The sequence below is a fragment of the Dendrobates tinctorius genome, unplaced genomic scaffold (genome assembly GCF_039654945.1).
Source record: "Dendrobates tinctorius isolate UK_male_01 unplaced genomic scaffold, ASM3965494v1 ptg000063l, whole genome shotgun sequence".
NCBI lineage: Eukaryota > Metazoa > Chordata > Amphibia > Anura > Dendrobatidae > Dendrobates > Dendrobates tinctorius.
Window position 1 is genome coordinate 28579648 of NW_027361731.1, and position 12390 is coordinate 28592037.

At 40.5% G+C, this 12390-nt stretch overlaps 1 protein-coding gene across 1 annotated transcript in view; it reads left to right on the forward strand.

Moving 5' to 3' along the window:
* The window catches only part of GLP2R (glucagon like peptide 2 receptor), a 127699-nt gene that overhangs the window by 74163 nt on the left and 41146 nt on the right, over window positions 1-12390 (forward strand). The window lies entirely within an intron of this gene.

Sequence of the window (12390 nt, forward strand, 5' to 3'; positions counted from 1 at the left end):
CTCCAGTGTGGGGCCGGTACAGGGGGCAGTGATAATATCCTCCAGTGTGGGGCCGGTACAGGGGGCAGTGATAATATCCTCCAGTGTGGGGCCGGTACAGGGGGCAGTGACAATATCCTCCAGTGTGGGGCCGGTACAGGGGGCAGTGATAATATCCTCCAGTGTGGGGGTGGTACATGGGGCAGTGACAATATCCTCCAGTGTGGGGGCGGTACAGGGGGCAGTGATAATAATCTCCAGTGTGGGGCCGGTACAGGGGGCAGTGATAATATCCTCCAGTGTGGGGCCGGTACAGGGGGCAGTGATAATATCCTCCAGTGTGGGGCCGGTACAGGGGGCAGTGACAATATCCTCCAGTGTGGGGCCGGTACAGGGGGCAGTGATAATATCCTCCAGTGTGGGGGTGGTACATGGGGCAGTGACAATATCCTCCAGTGTGGGGGCGGTACAGGGGGCAGTGATAATAATCTCCAGTGTGGGGCCGGTACAGGGGGCAGTGATAATATCCTCCAGTGTGGGGGTGGTACATGGGGCAGTGACAATATCCTCCAGTGTGGGGGCGGTACAGGGGGCAGTGACAATATCCTCCAGTGTGGGGCCGGTACATGGGGCAGTGATAATATCCTCCAGTGTCGGGGCAGGTACATGGGGCAGTGATAATATCCTCCAGTGTCGGGGCAGGTACAGGGGGCAGTGATAATAATCTCCAGTGTGGGGCCGGTACAGGGGGCAGTGATAATATCCTCCAGTGTGGGGGCGGTACAGGGGGCAGTGACAATATCCTCCAGTGTGGGGCCGATACAGGGGGCAGTGATAATGACCTCCAGTGTTGGGGTGGTACATGGGGCAGTGACAATATCCTCCAGTGTGGGGGTGGTACAGGGGACAGTGATAATATCCTCCAGTGTGGGGCCGGTACAGGGGGCAGTGATAATATCCTCCAGTGTGGGGCCGGTACAGGGGGCAGTGATAATATCCTCCAGTGTGGGGCCGGTACAGGGGGCAGTGACAATATCCTCCAGTGTGGGGCCGGTACAGGGGGCAGTGATAATATCCTCCAGTGTGGGGGTGGTACATGGGGCAGTGACAATATCCTCCAGTGTGGGGGCGGTACAGGGGGCAGTGATAATAATCTCCAGTGTGGGGCCGGTACAGGGGGCAGTGATAATATCCTCCAGTGTGGGGCCGGTACAGGGGGCAGTGATAATATCCTCCAGTGTGGGGCCGGTACAGGGGGCAGTGACAATATCCTCCAGTGTGGGGCCGGTACAGGGGGCAGTGATAATATCCTCCAGTGTGGGGGTGGTACATGGGGCAGTGACAATATCCTCCAGTGTGGGGGCGGTACAGGGGGCAGTGATAATAATCTCCAGTGTGGGGCCGGTACAGGGGGCAGTGATAATATCCTCCAGTGTGGGGGTGGTACATGGGGCAGTGACAATATCCTCCAGTGTGGGGGCGGTACAGGGGGCAGTGACAATATCCTCCAGTGTGGGGCCGGTACATGGGGCAGTGATAATATCCTCCAGTGTGGGGCCGGTACAGGGGGCAGTGATAATATCCTCCAGTGTGGGGGTAGTACATGGGGCAGTGACAATATCCTCCAGTGTGGGGGTGGTACAGGGGGCAGTGATAATAATCTCCAGTGTGGGGCCGGTACAGGGGGCAGTGATAATATCCTCCAGTGTGGGGGTGGTACATGGGGCAGTGACAATATCCTCCAGTGTGGGGGTGGTACAGGGGGCAGTGATAATAATCTCCAGTGTGGGGCCGGTACAGGGGGCAGTGATAATATCCTCCAGTGTGGGGGTGGTACATGGGGCAGTGACAATATCCTCCAGTGTGGGGGTGGTACAGGGGGCAGTGATAATAATCTCCATTGTGGGGGCGGTACAGGGGGCAGTGACAATATCCTCCAGTGTGGGGGCGGTACAGGGGGCAGTGACAATATCCTCCAGTGTGGGGCCGGTACATGGGGCAGTGATAATATCCTCCAGTGTGGGGGCGGTACATGGGGCACTGATAATATCCTTCAGTGTTGGACTGGTACAAGGGGCAGTGATAATAATCTCCAGTGTGGGGCAGGTACGAGGCTGTGATTATAGCTCCAGTGTGGGGCCGGTACATGGAGCGGTGATAATAGTACCACTTGTGGGATCGGTGCATGGGGTGGTGATAATAACACCCCTTGTGGGGTTGATGCATAGGGCTGTGCTGATAACACCCCTTGTGGGGCTGTTACATAGGGCCATGATGTTTCCACCGCATGTGGGGCTGGTGCATGGGGTGGTGATTGCCTGACCCATCGATCACAGTAACACTGATCCTTATCCCTGATAAAATGAACTCGCTAAATACCTAAACATTATTACTTTTCAATTATAAATGAAAATCAAAGAAAAAAATAAATAAAATAAATTTCCTGTAGTTTATAAATTGATGATGGTTCCGTTTCTCTTGTCGGACCCGCGATATTCTCCATATTTGGGTACTCATTTGCTGTGATCATAGTGATCGAGTCATCATGATTCTGATTCGGTGGAGCCTACCATCAGCGAATCAGTAGAGGGTAGAGGCGGGGTCAAATTCCAAGATGTGTCCACATTTAAAGGAACCTTTCCTACCTCAAGTCCAATATCAATTGTTCCACGGAGAAGCAGCGCCCTCTAGCTGTAGGAACGATCACTTAAAAATAGAAGAATGCTTGAAATTTGAATTGGAACCTGTAATTGGATAAAATTGAGGATTTGATGGTCGAGGCCTTGTCTTATGGAAACGACACACTCTGAGTAGAGCCCCCCCTGGAGCCCTAGTGGTTCCTTGTTATATACTTTTTTTTACTTTTTGAGCTTTGGCAGAGTCATTGATGGAAATGCTGATGTTCTAGATTTCCTATAATAGAAATTGAAATGGTGTAAGCGCCCATCCCCCGCACCTATACGTCATGAATAAATAGATCTCTGTAATGTATGAAGACCCTGCGAAACGCATTATCATGGTCGACTACACACCGCGGTGACTGCGCGACGCCGGCAGCTCGCACTTCACCATCATTATATGGAAATTATTGGCACTCGATCATTCTGATACATATATAATGGACCCCAATATTGGTCTATTTTTCTGCTTTAAAGGGGCGGCACGCCTATAGTAGCAGCAAAAACGACGATAAATAAACTATTACAACATATGTTTTAGCCTTTTATTATTATTATTTATTATAAAATATTATTTTATTTTTTTATGTATTATTTGTAGGTTATTTATAATATTTAGTTTCATATATATATATTTATACACACACACACACACACACACACATATATTAGCCTTTTTTATAATTCATAATTTATTTATTTTTTGTCTATTTTGCCATTTATCTTTATTGGTTAATACCATTTCATTTTAAGGTTTAGGTTTTTATTTTTATTCTTAGCCTTTTTTACAATTTACAGTTTTTTTTTAATTTGTTTATCCTTTTTATTATTCATTATTGATCTCTCAGCCTTTGCATCATTTATCTTTTAATATAATTTCGTTTATTCATCATTTATTTATTTCACATTTTATAATTTGTTGTTGATTTTAATAGTTTTGTTACATTTTATTTTTTAGGTTTTTTTTTAAATAAATTTTGTTTAACCTTTTTATAAGTCATAATGTATTTTTAGTCCATATTGTAATTAATATTTTTTTATTGTTTTTCATTATTTTATTATTATTTTTATCTTATTTTTTTTCCAACTTATCTTTCCTTCTCTTTTTGTGTGGGAAAAGATTAGTTTAATAATGTGTAGTTGCTGACTCGTGGAGTTTCCCCATTTAGTGACTATGCCTCAGTGGCTCCAGCATCCTCGTAATAGAAATGCTGCTCGCCTGGAGTCATTATCATATAGAAGATCAAATATCTTCTGTGTTTTTTATTCATTACTGGAAGGAAAAAAATAATATAAAAACATTTCCTACTTTTTTTGCAATCCAAGCAGCAGCACATAGATATGGGGATATTTTTCTGACCGAGTATTTAGAAAGGTGACACAAAGAGTTAAAAAATAAACTTAAAGTATTGAAAAAGAAAACATTATTATTCTTTTTTTATATTTATTATACATTATTTTATTATACGGTATTGATATGTATTACATTTATTATGATATATTAAGTATATATATAAATTGTATATTATTTTATACTTTATTATTTATTAAAATATATGTACTATATGTTGTAAGAATATTTTATTTACAGTATTATATTTTACTATTATCTATTGTATTATTTACTATATTATGTGTTATATATTTATTATATATTTTCTTATTTTTTCATATTTGTTGATACATAATATTTTGTTAGAATGTATTATAATTTCATATATTTTATATTATGTTTATTATGGTATAATAAATTAATATAGTAATAATTTAATTAATATAGTTAATTAATAGTATAGTAATAGCTATGCTATTAATTGTATTATATTTTATTTGACTTTATTATCTATCACATTATATATTTAATAGATTTATTTTATTTATTATTTTACTTTATTAGCTAACATTTTTATTATATGTTATTATATTTTATTAATATATTTTTATTATATTATTTTCATTATATATTTTTTATTATATCATTTTATTGAACATGATTATTTTTTATATATTATTATTATATCTATTTTTATATTGGGCAACACGGTGAAAGTTCATCTCAATATTTTGTTACATCTCCTTTGTTGGCAATGACAGACGTCAAACGTTTTCTGTAAGTCTTCACAAGGTTGGCACACACTGTTGTTGGAATGTTGGTTCATTCCACCATGCAGATATCCTCTAGAGCAGTGATATTTTGGACCTGTCAGTGGGAAACACGGACTTTCAGATCCCTCCAAAGGTTTTCTATGGGCTTGAGATCTGGAGACTGGCTAGGCCACTCCAGGACCTTCATATGCTTCTTACGAAGCCACTCCTTCGTTGCCCTGGTGGTGTGTTTGGGATCTTTATCATGCTGAAAGACCCATCCACATTTCATCTTCAATGCCCTTGCTGATGGAAGGAGGTTTGCGCTCAAAATCTCAAGATACATGGCCCCATTCATTCTTTCATGTACATGGATCAGTCGTCCTAGTCCCTTTGCAGAGAAACAGCCCCAAAGCATGAAGTTGCCACCCCCATGCTTCACAGTAGGTATGGTGTCCTTTGGATGCAACTCAGCATTCTGTCTCCTCCAAACATGGCGAGTTTTGTTTCTACCAAACAGTTCTACTTTGGTTTCATCAGACCATATGACATTCTCCCAATACTCTTCTGGATAATCCAAATTCTCTCTAGCAAACTTCAACGTTTGTACGTTTGTAGCTCACTTTCCCTCTCCAATGAGACAATTGCTACTGAAAAGAATATATTATCAAAGAAGAACAAATCTGCTTCTTGACGGGGCTTGGAGGGGTGTTCACAAAGTTTTCTTAAAACCAGTGGTCAATCCAACTTTGAGGAAACATTAATCGAAACCAGTCAACGTTTTTGACTTGCCAGGAGAAAACTCTTTATCATGGAAACAAGATATTACAAAGCCAGCGGTCAAGGCTAAGATTTGTACTCTGATAGTACTAGGTGCTAGTTTCTTTTGAAATCCAGCCTGCAAGTAATGGAGATAGAGGAAACCTGCCATTTTTGACATTTTCCAGTAGTCTTCTCTAGTCACACCATTTCCAGAAGTTAAACAGTTTGCTCTCTTTTGACTCCTCTCATGTGTTCGGAAGGATGGGGACCTCTTAGTTCGGAAAGCCTGGATTCCTCACTAAGGGTCCATCAATTTTCATGATGGTGGGTGGACCGCATCGCTCCGCTCTAAAATATAATTTAAGGCAATGTACAAGCACTCTAAAAGCCTCCAATGAAAACTCTTCCAAATCCAACTCTGATCCCAAGGATCTACCAAATCCAACTCTGATCCCGAGGATCTACCAAATCCAACTCTGATCCCGAGGATCTACCAAATCCAACTCTGATCCCGAGGATCTACCAAATCCAACTCTACTCCCGAGAAGCTAATAAAGGGGGCAGCAATGACAAGTAACCATCCTAAGCTTGTTGAAAAGACATCAACAAACTGGAGCAAGTTCAGAAAAGAGCGACCAGAATGGTGACCGGTCTGCAAACCCTGTCTTATGAGGAAAGGTTGCAGGATTTGGGAATGTTTGGTTTGCAAAAGAGAAGACTGAGAGGAGACTTAATAGCTGTCTACAAATATCTAAAGGGCTGTCACATTGTAGAAGGATCAACTTTATTCTCATTTGCACAAGGAAAGACTAGAAGCAATGGGATGAAACTGAATGGGAGGAGACACAGATTAGATATTAGAAAAAACTTTTTGACAGTTAGAGTGATCAATGAGTGGAACAGGCTGCCACGAGAAGTGGTGAGTTCTCCTTCAATGGAAGTCTTCAAACAGAGGCTGGACAGACATCTGACTGGGATGATTTAGCGAATCCTGCTTTGAGCAGGGGGTTGGACCAGATGGCCCAGGAGGTCCCTTCCAACTCTACGATTCTATGATTCTATGATTCTATAAGCTATTACTGTCATCCAATATCTGGTCTCTTGGTGGAAACCATTAATATCCCCTGAGCAGAACGGTCATTCTGGGCCAAAATCAAGAAAAGAAGAAAACAGTCGCAGCTCTCCACCGGGGTGTGATGTAAACGTGGTTTATTCACCCACGTCAAGACGTTCCTGTCCTATCACAGTTCTTATCACTGAAGATATGAGATTTCTTCTTTCTTTTCTAATAATTCAAAAAATTAGATCTAAGACATTATTAATAATTAGCGCTTTATGAGTCATATGGTGACATCTATGTGCTATGTGGTAGAGGCTACACCTGCCCATTGCTCTTGGCTGTCCTGCTCAATGGCTGGTAATGCTAAGCTGCAGGGTCCTGTATCTACTGCTGACCCCACCTCTAATGATAATGAGATGACCCTGCTGACCTCTTCCTCTACTGATAATGAGATGACCCTGCTGACCCCTCCCTCTAACGATAATGAGATGGCCCTGCTGATCCCACCTCTAATGATAATGAGACGACCCTGCTGACCCCACCCTCTAATGATAATGAGATGACTCTGCTGACTCCACCCTCTAATGATAATGAGATGACTGCTGACCCCACCCTCTAATGATAATGGGATGACCAGAAGCCTGCTGTAGAACTTCAGCTATTACCCTGGATTTCCAGTAATGGACACGTCTTCTCCATCTGTCCATCTAAGGTTCCCCGCGCTCCAGAGATCCGTGTTATGGAGTTTCCTTCAGATTCCATAGCTCAGGATCTGGAGCTCTTAACTTTTGTTATTGTCTGAACCCTCCCCCCCCCCCCCCCCGCACCGTTAGTTGAGGTGTTTATGGGTCCATATAATAATTATGCATCAGCATCAGAGGAGAGGAGACTGTGAGGAGTCAGCGATAAGGAGGATGAGATTACCGGAGCTTTATGGCCCCTCAGTATCCAGAAATCATAATAAGTGGAGACGCCGGAGACTTCGGGAAGATTACACTGAGAAACAGAACAAACCACCGGAAGCAATCGCATTATCACTTCTCTTTCATCTGTGTTTTCTTCATCCTCTTCCTCCTCCTCTGCTGCAAATATTTAGTTCTGTCTTCTTTTTATTACTTTCTCCTTTCTCTGCAACTTCTTCATCTTTCTCTTATTCCGTTCTTCTCTTTTTTTTCTTCTCGTTTATCCATTCTCCTCTTTTCTTTCCTTTTTTCCTCGTCTTCTGCATCCTCTATTTCTGTTTTCTCCCATTTCTCATCTTCCTCCTATTTCTGATTTTTATTACCCCTTCAATGCTTCTTTCCCTTCTTTTTTCTTCCTGCTATTTGTTCCTCCTTTTTTCTTCTCTACTTCCTTCTCTTATTTTCCCTTGTTTTTCTCTTCTCTGTCTTTTGATTTATCTTTCTTCTTCTCTTTCTTCTGATTCTTCTTTCGTCTGTACTTCCTCCTTCACGTTTAAAAACCTTCCTTCCCACATTGGATTCTTCTTCCTTTTTTCCTTTCTTTGTACTTATACTCATCATCACCAATTTCTTCTTTTTTAACCCTTTCTCCTTTTATAATTTATGCTTTCTTGTTCACACTCATTTTTTATACATTTGCCTTCTTTTCATCTTCTTTGTCATCTTCCGCTTCTTCCTTCTCTTCCTCTTCTTGTTTTCTTCCGATATCCTCTTTACATGAATTTCTTCCCATTTTTCCTCATTTAGCTCTGTCTTGTCTTTCTTCTTCAGATTCTTTCTACCATTTTTGTCTTTCTGTTTTCCTTCTTGTTGCGTCTCCTCATCTTCTTACACCTTTCCTATAATTACTCCTCTTTTTTTCGGCTTTACTCTCCATTTCTATTGTCACCTTCGGCATTGCCTTCTGTTCTTTTTGTCAGTTCTTCGTCTCCATTTTTTCTTCCTCTTCTTTCTGTTATTTTTAATTCACCTTTCTTCTTCCTTCTCTTTTTATTCTACCTTTTTTTTTTATCTTTCTCCTCTTCTTTCTTCCTCATTCCTCCCACTTCTCTTCCACTTCATCCTCTTCACTTCTCACCGTTTCTCACCATCTTCTTTCTTTCTTTCTTTCTCCATCTTCTTCCTTTTCTACTTCATTCCCCCTCTTCCTCCCTTTTCTTCTCCCATACCTCCTCTTCCTTCTTTTTTCCTCATTCTTCTCTTTTTCCTTTACTTTATTTTTCTCATTGACCTTTAGATTTGTCTCTTTCTTCAGATTGATTATTTCTGTACCATTTTGTCCTCTCATTTTGTCTTCTACCTTTTCTTTCCTCTTCTCTTTTTTCTTTATTCTCCCTCTTTCTCCTCTACTTAATTTCTTATTTTATTCCTCAACCTCTTCCTCCTTCTTATTTTCTACCCTCTTCTCATCATCTTTATTCTTTCTTTGTCTTCTTCCTCCTACTCGTCCTTTAATCTCCACCCTTATCCTCATTGTTTCTTATTGTTCCCCATCTTCCTCCTCTACTTCCTTCACCTCTTACTTTTCTTTCTCATTTTGTGTTTTCCCTTTCCTTTTGTTTTTAGCAGGTTTATGTTAATTTGTGTCTTCTGCTCTTTTTGTCATCTGATTTCAGATTTATCTTTTTCTCAGACTCTTATTTCTCTACCATTTTTCTCCTCTCATTTTTCTGTTCAGCTCCTCCTCTCCTTCTTACTTAAAGGAGCTGTCCACTACTCGGACGACCCCTTCTCAATCACCATACTCCTAATTGTAGTACGGGGTTTGAGAAGGGGTCGTCCGAGTAGTGGACAGCTCCTTTAAATTGTCTTTGTCCATTTGGCCTTCTCTGTTCTCTTCTTCTTCAGCACTTTCATGTTTTTCCTCTTCTCATTTCTCTTTCCATCTTCTTCATTTTCTTTGTTTTTCTTTTATATTCCTCTATTTGCTCCTCCTTAATATTTTGTCCTCATCTTTTCACTTATTTCCCTTTTTTTTTCTTCTTTTCAGTCTTTTCTACTTCTTCCTTTATTCTGTTCTCTGCTTTTGTTTTTCTACCATTCTCTTCCATCTCATACATATTTTTTCACTGTTTTCTTTCTTTTTATTCTTTGCTCCCTCTTCCTGATTTTTATTTTTTTTCCTTCCACATCTCCTCCTCCTCTTTTCCTTCCTCTTCTTCATCCTTACTTCTTCCTCTTTCCCATCCAATTTTTCTTCTTCTTCCTTGTCTTCCCGTCTCCTCCTCCACTTCTTAATCTTCTTACCTTCTCCTCCTCTTCTTCCTCCGCTTTCCTTCTTTTCCTTATTATCATCCCCTTCTTTTCATGTCTACCTTTCCTCCTTCTTTCCTGTCTCTTCCACTACTTCCTTCTTTCTCTTCTTCTTTTTCTTCCATTCTCTTTTTCTTTTTTTTTAATTTTTCTTTCCTTCTCTTTCTTTTTTTCCTTCTCCTCCACGTGTTACTTCACTTCCTCTTATTTCCTTTCTCTTCCTCTTCTTTCCCTTTTCCTCATCTTCCTTCCTTCTTCCTCTTCTTTCCCTTCTCTTCCTCTTCTCTTCTTCTCTTTCTTCCTCTTCTTTCTCTTATCTTCCTCTTCTTCCTTCTCTTTCTCTTCTTTTCTTCTCATTTTACTTCTCTTTCTCTTCTTTCTTATCTTCATCTTCTGTACTTTTTGTTCCTCTTCTTTCCTTTATCTTCCTTTTCTTTCCCTTCTCTTCGTTTTCTTCCTACTCTTATTCCTTTTCCTTTTTTCCTTATCTTTCTCATCTTCAGTCTCATCCTTTTTCCTTCTTTTCCTCTTCTTTCACTTCTCTTCCTCTTCCTATTGTTTCACTTATATTCCTCTTCTACCTTCTCTTTTTCTTTTTCTTCCTATTCTTTTCCTTCTCTCACTCTTATCCATTCTCTTCTTATTCTTCTGTCGTTCTCCTTATCTTTTTCCTTCTTTATCTCTTCTTTTCTTCCTCTTCTTTCACTTCTCTTCCTCTTCTTCCTTCTGTTATTCATTTTCTTCCTCTTCTTTCCTTCTCTTCCTCTTTTTTATTCTTCTCTTCTTCATTCTCCTCCTCTTCCTCTTCTTTTCTTCTCCTTCTCTTCTTCATTCTCCTCCATTCTTCTTCCTCTTCCTTCTCCTCCTCTTCTTTGTTCTCTTCCTCGTCTTCCCTTCTTCTCTTTTACCTTCTATTCCTCTTGTCTTTCTCTTCTTCATTCTTTCCTCTTCTTTCTCACTCTTCTTCTTTTCTTCTCTTCCTCATCTTTTCTTTCTCTTCTTCCTTGTCTTCCTCTTTTTTCCTTCTTTTCCTTTTTTCCCTTCTCTTCCTCTTTTTACTTCTTTTTCTCTTCATTCTCTCTTTTTTCCTTCTTTCCCTCTCTTCCTCTTCTTTCCTTCTCTTTCTCTTCTTTCTCTTCCTTTTCTTTCCTTCTCGTTCTATTCTTTCTCTCTTCTTTTCTTTCCTTCTCTTCCTCTTCTTTACTTCTGTTTCTCTTCTTTCTTCTCTTTCTCTTTTTACCTGCGCTGTATCTTCTTCAATGTCTTCCTCTTCTTTCCCTCTCTTTCTCCTGGTCCTTCTCTTTCTTTTTTTACTTCTCTTTCTTATTTATTCTCTTCCTCTTCTTTCCTTCTCTTCCTCCTCCAGTTTTTCTTTCTCTTCCTCCTGTTTCTTTCTCCTTTCCTCTTCTTTCCCTCTCTTCCTCTTCTGTCCTTCTCCTCGTCTTTCTTCTCTTCTTCCTCTATCTCCTTCTCTGTATTTTCTTACTTCTCTTTCGCTTCTTCCCTTCTCTTCCTTCTCTTTCCTTCTGTGTGTCCTGTTCCTTCTCTTTTTTCTTTTTTCTCCTCCTGTTTTTCTTTCTCTTTCTCCACGTTCTTTTTTTCTCTTCTTCCTTCTTTCCTCATCTTTCCCTCTCGTCCTCTTCTTTCCTTTTCCTTCTCTTCCTCTTCTTTCCTTCTCTTCCTCTTCTATCCTTCTTTCTCCTTTTTTCCTTCTATTTCTCTTCTTCCTCCTTTCCATTTCTTTCCCTTTCCCTCTTCATTCCCTCTCCTCATCTTTCTTCTCATCCTCTTTTTTCCTTATATCTTCTTCCTTCTCATTCTCTTCTTTCATTCTCTTCCTTTTTTTCTTTCTCTGTATCGTCTTCCTTCTCTTCCTCCTCTAGTTTTTCTTTCTCTTCCTCCTGTTTCTTTTTCTTTCTCTTCTTGCTCATTTCCTCTTATTTCTCCTTTCCTCTTCTTCCCCTCTCTACCTCTTCTTTCCTTCTCCTCGTCTTTCTTCTCTTCTTCTTTATCCTTCTCTTCCTCTTTATTCCCACTGTTCCTCTTTCCTTCTCCTTTTTCCTTCTCCTTCCCTTATTCCTTCTATTTCTCTTCTTTCCTTTTCTTCTTCCTCTTTCCTTCTCCTCCTGTTTTTCTTTCTCCGCTTTCCTTCTTTCTCCTTTCCTCTTCTTTCCCTTTTTTTCTATTTTTCCTTCTCTTCCTCTTCTTTCATTCTCTTCCTTCCTTTTCATTCTTTTCCTCTTCTTTTCTTCTCTTCCTCCTTTTTTCCTTCTTTTCCTCCCCTTTCCTTCTCCTCCTGTTTTTCTTCCTCATCTTTCTCTTTCTCCATTCCTCTTCTTTGTCTCTTCCTCTATCCTTCTCTTCTTCCTCTTTAATTCTTTATCCTCTTCCTTCTTGCCTATTCTTTCTTCTTTTCCTCTTCTTTCCTTCTCTTCCTTTTCTTTCCTTCTCTTCCTCCTCTTTCCTGCTCCTTCTTTTCTCTCCTTCATTACACATGTCCTCGCAGTTTATTAGACCCTTCTGTCTTATGATGTCACTAGTGTCCTTCCTTTTGCAGCATCTCGGTTTACAGCAGGTGATGACATCATTGTTGCTGATGATTCATGTTCTC